Genomic DNA, 17790 nt, shown 5'->3' with positions numbered 1-17790 from the left:
TAATTAAGGGGTTTTTTATATAGCGCTTTTATCCAAAGCGCTTTACAATAGTTAGCTAACCGTACAAACAACATTTGGAAAGATCATTATGTGGTCCGCTGAGACCCGCAGCAATGTTCAAGTGGTCCATTGAAAAAAAAGTTTGAGAACCACTGCAGTAGCATTCTAAAACCATGCGTTAGAGGCCGTGATGCTATTCTTCATGCAGTTAGAGCCAGGAGTTTCCCAAGTCTGAGCAGTGGCAGCCCACAATACAGAGAAAATGAATGTTAAGGGCTTGCATACACAAACAATTAGTCGACGGCAAGCTGGGATATGAATCTATACTGCACTAGCCTGCCACGGACCAACGGTCCATGTGGATCCCGCTGCTGCTCGTTAGCCGCTTGTTAAGTGCACTTCAGTCTAGCCCTTTTTCAAAAGACTAGATGGAAGCCCATTAAGGACTCATTGTCTGGATAGTGATTTGGAAGGCCCAAAGAGTTCAAGGTGTTTATAAACTTTTTGACTTTCCAACAGTAGATAGTAATAGGCAGGCCCGTGTTTATTTTTAAACAGGGCTCTGGTTTTATTTATTTACTTGTTAAACAGCCGAAAGCATTTGTTCAAATTGAAAGTGTATGGATTGAACACAAGAAAGAGTAATAAATTCAAAACAAGCATTTATATTGAAATTGTGATGGAGTGATTATGCAAAACAAACTTAGTCAGACCTGATCAAAGTCTCTCTCCTTCTGTAGTCAAAATATTAGAGTTTATTTTTAAAGCAACCTTTGATGGAAAGGAGAAGGTTAATTTTACTCTCACTTCCTTATCCAGTTCTTACCAGACAGACAAGGTGGAGGAGAGACAGGGTGAAATATGGCTTTTGTTGAAGTTTTTGGAACACCCGACTGCTGGTTAGTTACAAGTGGATGCTTTGGCTGGCAAGTGGACCATGACACCCGATGCTTGGACCCTGGTTAGTTAAGATCTGGTCAGGGCTGTCATCTGGTTAGAGCATTTCTCCTTACACAAGGCAGGTTTGGATGGATGCAATATAATTGACTTAATGATTTGATGAAAAGTCAAGAAAAAGAGAACTTCCACTATGTTACAGCATCTGTGAACCCCCAGCACTAAGACACGCCTGCATCACCTCTGCCAGATCACAGAACCTGGGAACCCCCAGGACTGAGACATCCCTACATCCCCTCGGCTAGATCACAGCACCTGGGATTTTGCCATTGACTCACCTCAAACCAATGTCCACTGATTTTGGGCATCCACCTTGAGACACCTTTCAAAGAACCCTAGGGTTAGAAGTAGGGTGCCTTTACGTGCCGGTTTGGCTGGGACAGTCCTTTTTTTAAGCCCTGTCCTGGCAGTCCTGCCTTTTTGGGCAGAAGTGGGCGTTTGTCCCATTTACTCTTGCCCACTTGATTGGGAATTTTTTTGCTGAGCACCTGCGGCTCTGGTTGACTTCAGCTGGAGTTTTGGGTGCTCAGTTGCTCGGAAAATCAGGACTTAAGGCCAGATTTTGAAATGTATTTAGACTCCTAATGATGCAGATCAGTGCCTAGCGGGAATCTCAAAAGCACCTGGGCCCTAGGTGCTTTTGCATCTTTAGGTATCTAAATACCTTTAAAAATCTGGCCCTTCTCAGGTGGGGCACTCAAAACTATGGGCCACTTTTGAAAACATTGGTCTTAACCTCCTATGCCTCAGTTTTCTCTCAGTAGACCTAGGGCCCCGCAGGGAGGTTGGCCTGTGAGTTCATTAATAAATATTCCTAAGATGCTAGGAGATCTTTTTAAATGCAGGCAAATGCAGCAGGTCTGAATGGAGGGCATCCAATCTGGAGAGGTGAAGAGAGAGGAAGGCATCCTGCCCCTAGCACATCAGGGATAACTCATGTACCACATCCCCCGGGTCCCCTCCATAACGTTCCTAGCAGAACTTCATTCCCCAGATACAAAGCACAGCAGCGTTTCATGGTAGCAAACAAACACCATGGGCATGATTCTCCAGTGCCTTGAGTCTTGTGCAATCATTTAAGCCAGTGGGTGCAAAACACCATGGTATCAGAGCAGTCGCATTTTATATCCACTTTGCACTTGCCTTGCACGGGTGAAAGTGACTGCATGAGGTGCAGGACAGCGATGAATTAGGCCCTGTAGCTTTCAGCGCTGCAGTAGCTTTTGGGGCTATGACAGTAGAAACTGACACGATAGATGACCAGACTCCAATGCGTGATCTTCTAGCTCTTTGGCAAACTTGCCTTTTTTTGCTATAAATGATACATCTTTTCTTTGCCCTATTACATTACAAATACGCTGGAAATCTTCGCTTGTGCCAGGTTGTTACTGTAAGCAGTTTGAATGACATCTAGTGGTGAGCTGATGTCAGGGGAGGGCCCTGAAGACATCTTGGGGAGTGGCCAGCAGGGCGGTTGGCGGAGAGGGCCGGAGCAGAGCGCCGCAGAGAGGCGCAGCAGTGATCTCTTGGGGCGATGAGCGACTGCCCGAGCAGCGGAGTGTGTAAGGTGCCTCCTTACCAGGACCGGCTCCAGGGTTTTTTCTGCCCCAAGCGGCGGGGGGGAAAGCCACGATCGCAGTTGCGATCGGCAGCACTCCGGCGGCAGCTCCACCGCGCCGCTTTCTTCTTCGGCAGGAATTCGGCGGCAGGTGCTTCCTTCCGAGAGGGACCCGCCGAACAGCCCAACGTGCCGCCCCAAGCACCTGCTTGCTGGGCTGGTGCCTGGACCCAACCCTGCTCCTTACACGCCCCCTTCCACACGGGGGGGGAGGTGAACTCTGCGGATGAACCTCTGAACTCTGGGGCTGCACTGGCCAAGGACAGCAACTATGAGTGGGGTGCAGAGAAGGGACGGGCAGGGACCTGGAGAGGAGAGAGGGAGGGGGTGGGTGGGAACTGGGGAGGGGAGCAAGTTGGGGCTTGCAGGGCTGCTGTGGGCCTCTCACCCGGCCCCGGAGCTCCCTGCTGCCAGCAGGGGGGAGAGAGAAGCCCCTTCCCCAGAGCTAGCTGTTGCCAGCAGAGAGAGGGCTGGGGGGAGTCCTCTGGCCCCAGCCCCCGGGCAGGCTGCCTGCACCCCAAACTCATCCTTGGCCCCACCTCAGAGCCCGCACCCATAGCCAGAGCCCTCACCCTCCCCCCCGCATCCCGATCCTCTGCCTCAGCCCTGAGCCCTGTCCTGCACCCTGAACCCCGCATCCCCAGCTCCATCCTAGAGCCCTCACCCCCACACCCCATCCTCTGCCCTACCCTGGGCCACTTCCCACACGCCAAACCCCTCGGCCCCACCCCACGTGGCTCTCACATTGAAGGTTTTTTGCCAAAGTGGCCCCCACTTCAAAAATAGTGACGAGCACTGCCCTAGACAGCGAACCTGGCTCTTGCTACTGCTGCCTCCACCTGGCGGAAGGGTTAGTTTTCCATCTAGGTGTCTTGGTGATTTTACTTCCCCAGGATTGCTTCCAGCTGCCTGTTTTGGTAGTGCCCATTACTGTAGTCACTACACACTCTCATTCCACTGAAGAAAACCAGTATCTACATCAATAAACAATTTAAATACCTCCAGCAGCGATGCCCCTCGTGACCCGAAGAGGGAGCTCTTTGCTTGTCTAATGCCCTAAGATTCAAAATATGATGCGCAACAGCGAGTCTTGAAATTGAGGAGTGATTGAGCCGGAGACAGGGAGGAAGGGTGCTGGACATTCACAGGTGTGGTTTGCTCTGATGTTAGTCTGATGGGAGCACCTGGGCCTGGCTGTGTTGTGGGGTGTTTAGACCTGTGGTGGGACCATTGTTGGTAGTTCTACACCCAAAGAATGGTGCACCATTTGCCCTTACACACGCTGGGGACATTTGCCAAGCTCTTCTGGCCAGTTCCCTGGCTCTGTGCCACCTGTGCTCTCCCCTATACCCAGGGAATCCCTGAGCAGCTGCCTACAGCTGCTTTGCGCTACTGGCGCTGCAACAGGGAAACCCCCAAACTAACCAAAGAGCCAAGTGACTCCCCCCAGCCCCATCCGGAAAAGACCTAGGGGCTGATTCTGATCTCAGGCCAGCTAAACTCCACTCCTGACTCCTCACCTTAGAGACCAGTTGGGCTTGTGTTCTCTAGGCATAGGGTCCAGAGGGTGGGGGTAGGGTGGCAGGTGACCCGTTTTCTACTGGAAAGTCTGGTCAAAAAGGGGACCTGACAGTGTCCAGTCAGATCTACTGACCGGACAGCCAACGTCCAGTTACTGCGGACAGAGGAGGTGGGGAGGCACCGGGTCATCACCCGCACCAGGCCCTACTCAGCCGGGGCCACCTCCGGTCTGCCCTGGGCAGCTGCAGCTCCCAGCCTGGCTCCGCAGGCGAGTCCCTCCCGACCCAGGCACAGAGGGGGTGGAAGGGGAAAAGCAGGGAGTGACCGGGGGAGAGGGGAAGAGAAGCGAACGGTGGAGCAGGGCTTTGGTGGAAGACGCAGGGCAGGGCCTCAGAGAAAGGAGCAGGGGAGGTTCTGGCACTTCTGCTGGAGTGTCCGGTTTTTAAATATTATAAAGTTGGCAACCCTAGGTGGGCTATAGCTAGGCATAGTGGGGTGAAGCTGAGCAAAGGGGAAGTCAGATGGACTAGCGCCAAAGGAAGGATGGCACAGTGGTTAGGGCCCCTAACCTGGGATTTGGGATATCTGGGTTCATGTCCCTGCTCCCCCATGACTTCCTTTGTGACCTGAGGCAAATCACTTAGCCTTTCTGTGCCTCAGTTTCCCCATCTGTACACTGGGGAGAATAGTCCTGTTCTCTCCCACAGAGCATCTGAGCACCTCCCAACACCTATCATTTAACGGGGACCAGAGACGTATCACAGACCGACTGGCGTGCTGACGGTGAGCTCTGTGAGATGTTGGAACAATCTTCCTGCATTCAGCTGCTGGGGCTGGAGAAAGTACTGGGAAATATACAGCAAGGGGCCAGTCCTACCCTGGCTGGCTAGACCTTCTCCACAGCTGACAGCTCCGATGTTCCTGAGCTTACTAGCCTACTACCGGTACAGTACGTGCAGCCAGACCCTGTTCCTTTAGAAGTGTTCCTTGGCAGAACGGATATTTGTTTGCTGCATGTGTCAGCAAGCAGCACCCCGTCACGTTCCCTTCCGAGCTGGTGGGGGAGGGGTCCCATCTGTGGGGTAATGCTCAGCCTGGTCCTCCGCGGGTGTAAGTGAGCGCGGCTCCATTGACTCTGGGGATTGACCTCAGCTGAGGAGCCGGCCCCAGCTCCGGGTCAGTCCTTTAAGACCAAATTTAGGGATTGGGGATGAGTCTCTCCACGTTTTGGGGTCCAATTTGACACCCCAGAAGGTGCTGAGCACCCCCCCCCCGAGAACCAGACTCCATTCAGCTGTTTCAAATGTGGCGCCCAAACCCCCGAGTCACGGTCAGGAGTCAACAGGGTCTGCACAGCTTGCAGCAAGCGACGCCTGGCAAATCAGGGAAGTCCTCTATACCCAGAGGCCATGTAGCATGGGCAGGGGCCATGCCTGCTTCCTCCCGGGGACAATCCAGCCTTCCTAGCACCCAGATAGTGCTGCCAAATGCGGAATCAGGTCATCTTCCCCTTTATCTAGCCTGGTACAGAGCCACCCCCTGCCACTCCCCATTTAACAGTGATCTCCCCCCCACCCAAAAAAAACCCTCCCTCCAGGGAGGCACTTCGCACTACTGGCCCCATGACCTTTCCCCACCTCTCCAGCCTAGGAGGCTGGGGCAGGCAGAAGGATGCACCTGGCGTGATGCCCTGTCGCTGGGTGACAGCTTTCCTAGGGGGCCTGAGAGCTGCGGGAACGGGCCCCTATGTGGCTGCAGCTGCAGGCACAGGCAAGGGAAGGCAGCAGCCCTAGATAAAGGGTGGGTGATTCCCGCCCTGGCCTTCCCCTGCACTCTTCCTTCCGCTTCTTAGAGCCCCCTTGCTTGTCCCCTGGCTGGCAGCATGGGCATCCATGTCTCAGGGGGCTTGGCTATGAGGAAAGGATGATACCCGTGCTCAAATAACTGTATTGGCAAACAGAGCCCAGCCTTCCCCATGGAGCAGTCTCTGGGCAGTGTCATGGGGCCAGCCACCCGGTCTCCCTCCCTAGCCCCACCTCACTGCCTTTCCCTTCACGGGGCTGTCGGACCCATCACTCGGAATGGGGGCTCACACTGATGCTGGCATGTCCAGACCGTGTCCTTGCCTCCCCAAGCCGCCGTGGGTCCCTGGAGGCCCAGAGCAGCCCCTGCCATCTCTGTATGGAGAGACCGCTCGGCCCAATGACCAGATGGGCTCTCACGAACAGGGATGGATTCAGGAAGGCACCTCGATATTAGACAGTAATTCCATGGCCTTTAACCTGACAAAGGCCCCAGCTCCTCAGCTGGTGGAAATCGGCATCGGCGTCGTGGTGTGGTGATGTCACAATGCCTGCAATGGAGTGGTGCCGATTTATGCTAGCAGCCCAGGCTGTATCCCTACAGGGATGCAAATGACCAGCCACTTCTCTCCCTTCGCAGCTGCCCAGGGGACGTTCAGGGAGATGGAGTGTACTTAACCAACCTGGAATTGGGCCCAGACACCTGGGATGACTCCCTGACTCCCGTGAAAAGTACCAGGGGATCTTTAACATCCGCAAGGGGGCCCTGGCCTCCATTTTCTCTCTCTCGTCCAAAAGCCCATAACGACGACACCCTGCATTCCTAGCGCCAAGCCTTTAAAAAGAATGGGTGGCCTCAAATATCATGAGATTGTTTTTTAATTTGCTTTCTGGACCTTGAGGTTACACTTCGGTCATGTTTTCAAAGCTTTTCTCTAAAATCACACAGGCTAGAACCTGCATTCATTTTAAAAAGTTAGAGATCCTCACTGACTCCCCTGACTCTGGGAGCTGGGGCTTTAAGACAGACAACAAACATGAGCTAATAGTAGGGTGACCAGACAGCAAATGTGAAAAATCGGGCCGGGGTGTGTGTGTGTGTAATAGGAGCCTATATAAGAAAAAGACCCCAAAATCAGGACTGTCCCTATAAAATCAGGACATCTGGTCACCCTAGCTAATAGCCACTGCTGGACCTATTCTAGATTTTTTTTAACCCAGTTATACTTTTGGCCTTCACAACATCCCCAGCAACGAGTTCCACAGGTTGACTGTGCGTCGTGCGAAGAAGTATTTCCTTATGTTTGTTTTAAACCTGCTGCCTATTAATTTCATTGGGTGACTCCCAGTTCTTGTGTTATGTGAAGGGGTAAATAACACTTCCCTGTTCACATAGAATATCAGAGTTGGAAGGGATCTCAAGAGGTCATCTAGTCCAACCCCCTGCTCAAAGCAGGACCAATTCCCAGCTAAATCATCCCAGCCAGGGCTTTGTCAAGCCGGGCCTTAAAAACCTCCAAGGAAGGAGACTCCACCACCTCCCTAGGTAACGCATTCCAGTGTTTCACCACCCTCCTAGTGAAATAGTTTTTCCTGATATCCAACCTGGACCTCCCCCACCGCAACTTGAGACCATTGCTCCTTGTTCTGTCGTCTGCCACCACTGAGAACAGCCGAGCTCCATCCTCTTTGGAACCCCCCTTCAGGTAGTTGAAGGCTGCTATCAAATCCCCCCCTCATTCTTCTCTTCTGGAGACTAAACAATCCCAGTTCCCTCAGCCTCTCCTCATAAGTCATGTGCTCCAGACCCCTAATCATTTTTGTTGCCCTCCGCTGGACTCTTTCCAATTTTTCCACATCCTTCTTGTAGTGTGGGGCCCAAAACTGGACACAGTATTCCAGATGAGGCCTCACCAATGTCGAATAAAGGGGAACGATCACGTCCCTCGATCTGCTGGCAATGCCCCTACTTATACAGCCCAAAATGCCGTTAGCCTTCTTGGCAACAAGAGCACACTGTTGACTCATATCCAGCTTCTCGTCCACTGTGACCCCTAGGTCCTTTTCTGCAGAACTGCTACCTAGCCATTCGGTCCCTCGTCTGTAGCAGTGCATGGGATTCTTCCGTCCTAAGTGCAGGACTCTGCACTTGTCCTTGTTGAACCTCATCAGGTTTTTTTCGGCCCAATCTTCTAATTTGTCTAGGTCCCTCTGTATCCGATCCCTACCCTCTAGTGTATCTACCACGCCTCCTAGTTTAGTGTCATCTGCAAACTTGCTGAGAGTGCAGTCCACACCATCCTCCAGATCATTAATAAAGATATTAAACAAAACCGGCCCCAGGACCGACCCTTGGGGCACTCCGCTTGAAACCGGCTGCCAACTAGACATGGAGCCATTGATCACTACCCGTTGAGCCCGATGATCTAGCCAGCTTTCTATCCACCTTACAGTCCATTCATCCAGCCCATACTTCTTTAACTTGGCGGCAAGAATACTGTGGGAGACCGTATCAAAAGCTTTGCTAAAGTCAAGGAATAACACATCCACTGCTTTCCCCTCATCCACAGAGCCAGTTATCTCATCATAGAAGGCAATTAGGTTAGTCAGGCACGACTTCCCCTTCGTGAATCCATGCTGACTGTTCCTGATCACTTTCCTCTCCTCTAAATGTTTCATAATTGATTCCTTGAGGACCTGCTCCATGATTTTTCCAGGGACTGAGGTGAGGCTGACTGGCCTGTAGTTCCCCGGATCCTCCTTCTTCCCTTTTTTAAAGATGGGCACTACATTAGCCTTTTTCCAGTCATCCGGGACCTCCCCCGATCGCCATGAGTTTTCAAAAATAATGGCTAATGGCTCTGCAATCTCACCCGCCAACTCCTTTAGCACCCTCGGATGCAGCGCATCCGGCCCCATGGACTTGTACACGTCCAGTTTTTCTAAATAGTCCCGAACCACTTCTTTCTCCACATTGTCCACAGCGTTCGTGATTTTATAGACCTCTATCATATCCCCCTCTGTTACCGCTTCTAAACTGAAGAGTCTCAGTCCTTTTAATCTCTCCTCCAGTGGAAACTGTTCCATACCCCTAATCATTTTTGTAGCTCCTCTCTATATCTTTTCCAATTATAATATATATTTTTTGAGATGGGGCAACCAGAACTGCACCCCATATTCAAGGTGTGGGTGTACCCTGGATTTATAGAGTGCCAGGATGATATTTTCTGTCTTCTCTTTCCTAGTAGTTCTTAACATTGTTCGATGTTTTGACTGCCGCTGCACGTTGAGTGGATGTTTTCAGAGAACTATCCACAATGACTCCAAGATCTCGGTCTTGAGTGGTAACAGCTAATTTAGATCCCATCGTTTTATATGTATAGTGGGGGTTATATTGTCACCCAGTTTCGTGGGGTCTCTGAATAAGGAGGGTGTTAGCCACGACTCCCACCTACTGTAGGAGCTCAGATACCATGGTGATGAGTTAGGTTGGCACAAAGGGGATCTAGGGCAGTATGACAGGGTGTTCTACTCACCGCAGGTATGGGGCCTCCTCCTGTCGGGCCAGTGAACGCCAGCCAGGGCAAGGCCCCAAAGTCACCCAGGGAGTTCACCTATAAGCGGGAGGTTCTGTAGTGCATCGGACGCCAACGAAGAGCCGTTCCGTCCCAGCCCAGCAACGGGGGGGGGGGGGGGGACACGCGCTGATACCACACCCTGCCAAGCTCTTTGCTTCTCAGAGTGCTTGGCAAAGGCGGGTGAGGATCACGATCCCCATTTTACAGCTGGGGAAACTGAGGCACTGCAAGGGGCAGTGACTTGCTTGAGAGCCTACACCGGGCCCGTGGCAGAGCTGGGATGAGAACTCACCTCTCCGAAGGATGTCCTCGGGGGGCCAGATTTTCAAAAGGGCTCAGCTCTCTAAATAAATGAGCAGATTTTCAAGAGAAGCGAGGAGCTGATCCCCTTTGAGAAATCAGGCTCCAGGCGTGGATACCGAGCACTTGGAAGTCTGGGCCCGCTGTCACCCAGAAAGTTTGTTCTTTAACCCTTTCCTTGTTGCAGGACACGCCCAGGACAACTGGAAGTGTGGCAGGTGCACCATGGGTAGGCCAGGCACCCACCAGCCTGCGAATGGAGGTGGAATGAACTCTGCTCCAGGGATCAAATCTAGCATCCAGGAAGGGGTTAAACAGACTGTTTTTTGAAGCAGGCATTTACTGTAGAGACGTGTGTCTTTTAGCGGGTCTGGTCCCTTACAGTCCTTTAAATAGGCTCCACCGAGGACCCTTGGGATTCCCAGAAAGTGCACAAGCAGCTGCGTCTTTGCTCTCCCGCTTCCCCCCATCATCTCCGTGATGGTGGCCATCAGATCAGCACAACCAGGGCCTCTAATGGACTGGTTAGCCACAGCTCTGGCTGTTCCTCTCCTGCCTTCTTGATTCCCTGGACCTCTCTCTGTCACGGCCATCAAGAAGCAGGGGGTTGGGGAGGGGGGTGAATGGTGACACCGAATTGCGCTTCGAACAGGAGAGGGGAAAAGAGGGCTATTAACAAGATGGTCCTTCTGTACGTTCAACTCGAACTGTCACAAAGCATTAGGCGGCCTGCTCATCGGAGGAGCTGGACAGGGAATGGCACAGCGCAAAAGAGCAGGGGTCACCTTGCTGTTAAATAGTATTATGGGCTGCCTGCAGCCGAGCGGCTGAACTTTCAAAACCACCTTCGGAACGGGAGCCTGAGAGTCTTGGGGCCATTTTGCAGCAGGGGGATGGTGGGTCTGCGATTCTCCCCCGGGTGGTTAACACACCCGGAGAAAAAAGGACGTATGCTTTTCAATTTGGTCCTTGAAGTTTAGCCTGCAGGAATCAGGGTGAAAGAAAGGTCGATCCTTTAATAAGACAGGCAGATACTGCAGCTCCTATGTACAACTAGGTAGGGACGTATAGGGAAGTCACGGCCTGATTCAAAGCCCGTTGACATCTGTGGAAAGACTCTTCTATGGGCTTTTTGACTCTAAGTACATAGCAGCTAGGAGGTGGAATCCTGTAACCAGCTGGTAGATCCCATGGGAGGCCATGAATCCCAGCCTGTCTGGCAAGATTGGGGAGCCAGAAAGGCTATGATCAGCCGGCTCCTGCAGAAGCCGAGATCCTGGAGGTAGGAGGGACACTGGCTGCAACTCCTGCACTGAGACAACTTGTAGAACTTTGCTCATCAGAGATGCAGAGTTTTCCAGGCTTTGTAACTGCTCGTCCACGACTGGAAGGATGGACGCAGCCCCAGGGGAACCTTCATGCTTGTCTGATCAGGAGCAACTTGTCTGGAGCTGGACGCTGGTGAAGGTGAACAGGGAAGGTAAGACCCCAAGGGAAGCTCCGGTGAGTGCCCCTGCTGAGTCACCAAGACGGTTCTGTGTCAGGCGGTCTCATGCCACTCCTTTCCCTGGCAACAAGTAGATAGCCAGAGCTCTGAGAGGCACCCTATAGCAGCTCCATGCCAGGAGTAGGGATGGAGAACCAGCGAGTGGATCAGTACCACTTGGATCAGTAGGGAGTTAATACTAGAGCTTAACTGTTGTCCCTTTCTGTCCCCCAAGGACCCACAAGCAGGAGACCATTTAACAAGGTGTTGGGAGCAGATCCACAACAAGTCAATTTCCCTCCCCAAGTGACCGGAGCCGGTTTCTTCCAGACCGGATGAAGCTTTAATGAACTCACTTGCATTCGCACATGCATCACCGCCCCGTGTCAAGCCTGCCGGAGTGGACAGCACTTCCCCTTAGTGGATGAGTCAATGAAGCTCTTTCCTAGCTCATTGAGGAGAGCCCTGTATTTCTGGGGGCCAATGGCTGTGTGGGATCTGTACCTGACGCCCCCTCGCTGTGGTTAATTCATGTCCCCAGGGTTAGTGTATGTTCACAGGCAAGAGCTGCTACAGTGGCCGTGACAATCTCCTCTCTACAAAGGCGAGGGGCTGAGTATATTCCAGAGTCCATGCCAGAGGGAGCCTGGGGATCTGTATTCTAGTTCCTCCTCTGCCTTTTCCCAGCAGGTTGGCCTCTTGTCTGGGCCTCTGTTTTCTGGCCGGGAGCGACAGCCTTTGCTCACACAGAGGCACCTGACAATCAGCTAGTCTGGAAGGTGGTTCACTGATTCAGCATTGCTTAATATGCTAGGCACACAGAGCGTGTGTGTGTGTGTGTGTGTGTGTGTGTGTGTGTGTGTGTGTGGGGAGAGTTGCCCTCCCAGTGCCACATTATATCCCCCCCTGACATGATGACATGGCAATGGAATTCCAGCACTTCAGAGAACGCCCCCACTTTCTGCCTCAGTGAAGCCATGCACAAGATCTGCATGTTTAACAAACCCCGGCGACCTCCATACAAACACCATGGAAGGATCAAAGCTGGGGCATTCAGCCCCAAAAGCACAGGTCCTTAACACCGAAACTAAAGGAATAACTCCCTCAGGTCTGACTAAGTAACAGGCTGTTACAGTTACTAGCTGAACCACTAGAGGGAGACATGATCGCACGCACTAAGCGTCTTACACACGCATCTATCCCCTTCATTTCCCCCCAACAGTTGTGTTATACAGCCATGGTCGAAGCCAGGGAGTGGTGGCTGGTCTAAATTCTGCTGCTGTTGAATATGCTTAAACTATTCATATTATTACAGTAGTAACCAGAAGCCAGACCCCTACTGCGCTAGGCACTGTACACATTACATAAGGTTGTCCTTACCTAGAAAAACTTACAGTTAAGGCTGGTCGAAATATTTTCGTCAAAACTGTTTATTGGTGGAAAGTTGGATTTTGATTAAGTGATTTTTTTTGGCTAAAATTTCAATTTTTCAGTGAAAAACTGAACACCTGAAAAACCAAAATATTTCAATCTGGAAATGATGCCATGGTACCTCATGGTAATTGCAGCTTGGTGGCCTCACGTACCTGTTGCCTCTATGGGCTTGTCTCTCTGACCAGAGTACATCTCCCAGGATGCACCATGGCCTCCCATGATGCACTGCCTCCCTTCTCCAAGAGCTGGGACCATGGTGCACCATGGGAGATGGAGTATGACCAGTGCCTGGCCTACAGCGGAGAATGTGAGCATGAGGAACCCAGAATTCAGCTCCTGTGAGGCACCCCAGCCGCACTTCCAAACTGAAATCTTGGGGGTTGACTAAAGTTCTTGGGTTTTGAATTTTTCTCCCCAAAATTGAAATTTTGCATGGAAACCTCATCTCCCATTTTCCAAACAGCTCCACTTACAAAATAAGACTACAGACAGCACGTAAAACAAAGATGGAGGCACACAAGGAAGCAAGTGCTCTTGTGGTAGCGTGACAGGGCTTATGAGATGAAAGTCCAGCCAAATATCCCAGACACAGAACACCCACCTGACTCTCCTCACCTGGGCGTGGTGGCAGCAGAAGGGTCTCTGCTGTGCTGTCATTTCCTCTCAAACAGCATTTCTAAACTGCTAGTTACAGATCAAAAATCAAATACCGCTTGCTTTCGGGCCTTGCTGTCATTAACAAGAACGTGGTGGGAGGCTGTGTTGTCTAGAGGTTTGAGAGCCAGTGAGTTTTCATCTACACTATGCGCCACTGGTGGCGGCATGTAGTGTACATGTAGCTACATGCCACAGTGAAAAATGAGCTGCATGTGCACTGTGGGGCATAGCTACGTATGGCAGTGAAAGGCTCTGGTAGCAGGGAACCATTCAGCCTTTCCCCACTGCCTTCCTCCACCAGAGCCTTTCCCCACGGCAGGCAAAGACTCGAACAGTGGGGATGCAGCGGACAGGGACGCACTGCTTGGGAGAGTAGGGTCATGTAGTAGATACCCACATCCTCCAGGCATGTCTTTATTCCCCTAAGCCGTACCTCATGGTCTCCACTGCTATTTATATCCCTGCTGGGGGCCCACATGGGTACGTGGTCTATATGCTGCTGAAAGATGCATGCCATGTAGAGGTGCCCTTAAGGCAGATTTCTGAAGGCTCAGAACTCAGCCTCCCAAGCGCTGTTGAAAAACTGTCCCTTACTCTGGTGCCTAAATGGGACATGAGCTCTTTCGAAAGCCCGATCCTTCGCAGCTCTGATTCGTTAGAGGTACGGAACATTCCCAGTGACGAAACTCAGACCCTTACCTTCTCCCTGGGCTTGTTTCCCTCTGTTAAATGAAGATAATGGGCTAAATTCATCCTTGGTGTAACGCCATTGAAGTCAGGGATGGATTTGACCCAGCTTTAGAAGGTGCTTTGAGATCCGCAGCGGGAAGACACTCTCGCCCTGTGAAGCGTTAGTAGTCAGTATTACTCTGGAAGAGAGTTGGTAGACGTTGCTGTTTCCTTTCGTTTGCCACGTGCGGCGGCAGGCTGAATGCGAACTGGCTGCTGGGTAGCAGAGGAGGCCAGGAAGCCTGCATTGTATGCGAGCAGCGACGGGAGTGAAGGGTTGGCAACACTCCTCTGAGCCGGCTTCCTGAAGGGGCACCCGCAGCTGACACTGATCAACGTCATTCCCACCGGGCGGCTGCTGCGATTCATAAACAACCGGCGGTTACATTGGAGTGGGGAAAGAAAATTAAAGGCCCCGTTGAATGACAGGGGAGCCTTTGAAATGCAGTGATTTATAGGCCTGCCCTCTCCCCGCCCCTCCTTCAGAGGAGTTCTCCAGCACAAGGATCTGAACAGAGAAGCAGAACTAGGAGCCTTCTTGAAGGGCCTCCATCACCTCTCTCGTTTCTTGAGCAGGGCTGCCTGATGAACATCCGTTCTTTGATCCATGCACCGACGCACCAAGAACAAAGGTGGGCAAGAGGGGATCCCCTGTACTGCGTATCTCTTGGGCTGCTGAGACTCGGCCCAGCCTCCTGTGCTGCCGCCGGTCCCATTCTGATCAGGAAGCAGATAATACTTGTGCCAGCGATCGGGTGATTAACCAGCCACGCGGAATAACTTTGCTGCGCTGGTGGCTGTGAGGTTGGACTGCTGCAGGGTTACGGAGGGCAGGCATGGAAGAATGCGAGTTTGTTCCTGTTTGATACAAACACACTCCTCTCTGGGAGAGTATTCTGGGAAAGGGCAGCAAATGGAAATGCTTGTATGTCGGATCCCCATCCCCTGCCCTGGGCTGGATTGTGGGTCTTCCAAATGTAAACCCTGTGGGGCCAAGATTCTCTCTCTGTCTGTTTGTAGAGTGTCTGGTACAATCGGGGTCTCCTTCCCGGTACAATCGGGGTCCTCTTCCTAACTGGAGCCATGGAGTGCTTTCATAATAATGTGATAAACCCATAATCAATAACAATAGCAAATAGGTGGGTTGGGATGTGGAGCCTCCCCCCACAACCAGGTCACGTATTTGAATTAGCCTGTGGAACTCACTGGGAACAAAAGCTTAAAGCTATTCAGAAAGGGACTGGACATTGATATGGATAATAAGCAAAATGCCAGAGTTAGTGTGGTACAGATTAAAAAAAATGAACCAGAGTTTTGGAAAGGACACAAACCCACCTGTGCTTCTGCAATACTACTAGTACTAATCATTATGATGGGCATAACCCAGACTGTAACTAACAGGGGTTAAGAAGAAACTTTCCCTGGAGGCAGGTTAATCCATCACTGTCTGCTGGGGGAGGTGGGGACGGGGGAGGCTCTTGCGCCTTTCTCTGACGCAGCTGGTTTTGCTAGTGACAGCGAGGTCTAGGTGCTCTGATCCACTCTGGCAATTCCTATGGTTCTAAGGATCCAAAAATCATTATTATCTGATGACTGTTCAGCAGCCTCTGGGAAATGAGTCTCACTTCACCTTCTGGTGGACAGATCTGTCTACCTAACTAATGTCACCACCACAACGGGCACTCGCCAGGGACAGAAAGGGAAAAGGGATCTAGGACTTATAGTGGACCACAAGCTAAATATGAGTCAACAGTGTGATGCTGTTGCAAAAAAAGAAAACATGATTTTGGGATGTATTAACAGGTGTGTTGTGAGCAAGACACGAGAAGTCATTCTTCCGCTCTACTCTGCGCTGGTTAGGCCTCAACTGGAGTATTGTGTCCAGTTCTGGGCACCACATTTCAAGAAAGATGTGGAGAAATTGGAGAGGGTCCAGAGAAGAGCAACAAGAATGATTAAAGATCTTGAGAACATGACCTATGAAGGAAGGCTGAAAGAACTGGGTTTGTTTAGTTTGGAAAAGAGAAGACTGAGAGGGGACATGATAGCAGTTTTCAGGTATCTAAAAGGGTGTCATAAGGAGGAGGGAGAGAACTTGTTCACCTTAGCCTCTAAGGATAGAACAAGAAGCAATGGGCTTAAACTGCAGCAAGGGAGGTTTAGGTTGGACATTAGGAAAAAGTTCCTAACTGTCAGGGTGGTTAAACACTGGAATAAATTGCCTAGGGAGGTTGTGGAATCTCCATCTCTGGAGATATTTAAGAGTAGGTTAGATAAATGTCTATCAGGGATGGTCTAGACAGTATTTGGTCCTGCCAAGAGGGCAGGGGACTGGACTCGATGACCTCTCGAGGTCCCTTCCAGTCCTAGAATCTATGAATCTATAAACGTATGTGGAGATTGGCTGCTCCGACATTGGAGCAGGATGGTAAAACATGGATAAGACTGACCTCTCCCTCTAGGTGGTTCCTCCAAGACAGAGGGGAGGTGCACATGGGAGGCTTTCCCTGCACCTGTCTAAGGTACTTATATTCAGAGGACCCAAGCACCTCACAATCTTCAACATACTGATACTCCAGACTGTGAACCCCATTTTACAGATAGGTAAGTGAGGCAGAGAGAGGCTAATTGATTTTCCCAAGCTCCCACCTGCCATAGCAGGGAATCAAACCTGTATCCCCTAAACTGCAGGCTAGTACACAAGCCCCTGGACTACCCTGCCCCTTAGTTCTCACTTCCTAAGGGTGCAAAGCCAGCCTCTTTCACTAGCGCTATGTTCACTGACGATGGCCACCCTTGTGGCTGTGGTTGGGACCCTCCATTTGTGTGTGCAAGGTGGGTCAGGAGAAGGGAAGCCACCCAGCAGTGCCCCCCAGTCCCTCTTCCCAACACGCTTCTACCCTCAGCTTCCTTCTCTGGGTGCTGTGTGTGTAAAGGGGCTTGGGGAGGGTCCGCGCAGCAGCTGCCTTTGATCAGCCTAACATGTGGGAGACAGGAATGCCGCCTCATGATCAAAGGTGGGAACTCGGTGACAGCCAGGACTTGGCAAAACCTCATCCGTATTAATACACGGGGGTGGGATTACCAACCCACCCAAGCAGCCCAGTCTGCGGCCAATCAAGGCTCCAGGGGAGGAATCTCTGCCCACAAGGCGGGGGAGGGAGAGGAGAGATGCCCCTGCACTGTTTCACAATCAGTGCACTTACAGATAGAAGAAATACACAAGCTGCCTAGTCCCTTCTATCTGCCCAGCCAGGGCAGCTGTGCTCCTTGCACTGGGGTATTGGGGGCTTTAGTCACGCCTGTTCGGCAAGTGTCAAGCAATGGGCTTCCGCCTAAGCTGCAGGACCCCGTTACCCTGTCCGAGGCTCCCCATACACAGCTGTGCCGATGCCCCTCAGTCCTGCCCAGCTAGTCAGCCCTGGATTCTCCCCACCACAGCTCTGCCAGTGCTGACGTACAGCACCCCTTCTTATACCAGTCCATGGGCCCCCACGCCACCCTGCCTGTGCTACCCCCCCAGCCTGCGATCGGTCCTCTGTCCCCAAACCTCCACAACCTGGGAGCTGCACATCTGACTCTTCCAAACCCAGGGGGGGTTAAGAAAGGCCCCCGTTTGTGTCCCATCAGGGAATTATTTCGAGGCCCAGGCCCAGCAGCCAATCAGGTAGAAGAACCCACATTGTGAGAGGAGGGTGAGGAAAAAAA

This window comes from Trachemys scripta, chromosome 15, assembly GCF_013100865.1.
Source record: "Trachemys scripta elegans isolate TJP31775 chromosome 15, CAS_Tse_1.0, whole genome shotgun sequence".
Taxonomy (NCBI): domain Eukaryota; kingdom Metazoa; phylum Chordata; order Testudines; family Emydidae; genus Trachemys; species Trachemys scripta.
This window is presented reverse-complemented; position numbering follows the sequence as displayed.